Raw genomic sequence first — 2,001 nt, 5'->3', positions numbered from 1 at the left:
TGCCTGTGCCTAATTATTATCCCAGAGAATCTCCCAAGCACTATTTTTTTTCAAGGGACTCTTTCCTGAAAGGATAGAGTTTCTGTCAGTAGAAGACAGTAGGAGTTTCTATCCAAAAAGGGTCCATCTGCCTAGATCTTAAAGGACTCACTTAGGACTCCTGCAGAAAAAGGGCTTTTCTCCATCTGTTTATAAAGATTTGTTTTCATTTTAATTACTTGCTTTTATCAAAGCATCTGGAAATGTTGTGGAAATAATACTGTATGTAAGCTTCAGGGGGAAAAAAAAAAGTTGGAAAAGACTATCATTTGGATTGCCACCCCAAACCCTTCTCAGTCATCCCAAAACAACCTCCCTCAATGAAAATCCTCTTGAGAAATGACAGGAAGGATTAAGAAGACAGCATCTCCTCTTCAGCTTATCTTGATTCAAGAGGAGGAGTCGCTGGGTGCAGCAGGGTGTTGAAGGGAAAAGCAGCCAACTGCTAGAGCAATCGGAAAGTGTTTGGGACACCCAGGCTCAGTTGAAATTTTCACTGGAGATTTTCTGGGTAAACAAGGGGAATCCACCTGATCTCCCTATGACCTGGTTTCTTGTCTGTCAAATAAGGCAAATAGATGGTATTGTAAGACTAGGTGCACTAAAGATTGCTCGGATCATTAAAGGGGCTGGGGGCGGGGTGGTGGTGTTCAGTAATACTGCCACTGCTAGAGAGGTTCTGAGGCCATTTTAGCCAACCCCGCAGCCTGTTACTCCCTTGTCCAACCTAGTGTACTACCTGTGGAATGGGGAGCAAAGTTACAGCAAACCAGATTTAGCAGGTACGGTAAATAAGTGGGTATGGTATGGTATGGTGTGGGTATGGTGTGGGTTTGGTGTGGCGTGGGTATGGTATGGTATGGCATGGTATGGTATGGTGTATGGTATGGTATATGGTATGGTATGGTATGGTATGGTATGGAATGGCATGGCATACCATGGCATGGTATGGTATGGTATTGTATGGTATGGTATGGAATGGTATGGCATAGCATGGCATGGTATGGTATGGAATGGAATGGTGTGGAATGGCATGGCAGGGCATGGTATGGTATGGTAAGGTATGGCATGGAATGGCATGGCATAGCATGGCACGGTATGGTATGGTATGGTATGGCATGGCACAGCATGGCACGGTATGGTATGGTGTGGTATGGTATGGCGTGGTAGGGCGCGGTAAGGTACAGTATGGTAAGGTATGGCACAGTATGGCACGGTATGGTATGGTACAGCACGGTATGGTGCAGTATGGGGTGGTATGGCACAGTATGGCATTGTAAGGCACAGTATGGTATGGTACGGTGTGGTATGGCATGGTATGGGTATGGTATGGTATGGTATGGTATGGTATGGTATGGTATGGTATGGTATGGTATGGTATGGTATGGTATGGTATGGTATGGTATGGTATGGTATGGCATGGCACAGCATGGCACGGCATGGTATGGTATGGTACAGTACGGTATGGTACAGTATGGCATAATAGGGCATGATATGACATGGAACAGTACGGCATGGTACGGTACGGTATGGCACGGCACAGCACGGCACAACGTGGGGGGCACAGGAGGGCACCGGGTGGACTGGCGTGGCACTGTGGGGTGGCGGGTGGCGTGGAAGAGCACAGCAGGGGATGGCACGGCGCGGCACAGCGTGGTGTGGCATGGCGTCCTATGGCATGGTGTGATGTGGCACAGTATGGCCTGGTATCTCCATCTCCATCCCCATCTCCATCTCCATCTCCATCTCCATCTCCGTCCCCCTCTCCATCCCTGTCCCTGTCCCTGTCCCTGTCCCTGTCCCCAGGCAGGAGGGGACAGTGGGAGGCAGAGTGGAGCTGTGCCAGGACAGTGCCAGGACAGTGCCAGGGCTGTGCCAGGACAGTGCCAGGGCTGTGCCAGGACTGTGCCGGGGCTGTGCCAGGGCTGTGCCGGGGCTGTGCCAGGGCTGCGCCAGGGCTGT

General features: G+C 50.2%; 1 protein-coding gene across 1 annotated transcript in view; it reads right to left on the bottom strand.

The window, feature by feature from the left end:
* The window catches only part of GPR25 (G protein-coupled receptor 25), a gene marked incomplete at its 3' end in the record, with an annotated part of 6,398 nt that overhangs the window by 1,857 nt on the left and 2,540 nt on the right, over window positions 1-2,001 (bottom strand). The gene's annotated exons all lie outside the window — the stretch shown is intronic.

Source organism: Egretta garzetta, unplaced genomic scaffold, assembly GCF_000687185.1.
Source record: "Egretta garzetta isolate BGI_Z169 unplaced genomic scaffold, ASM68718v1 scaffold1461, whole genome shotgun sequence".
Classification (NCBI taxonomy): domain Eukaryota; kingdom Metazoa; phylum Chordata; class Aves; order Pelecaniformes; family Ardeidae; genus Egretta; species Egretta garzetta.
Note: the sequence above shows the minus strand (reverse complement) of the source record. Positions and strands in the feature narration are given on the sequence as shown.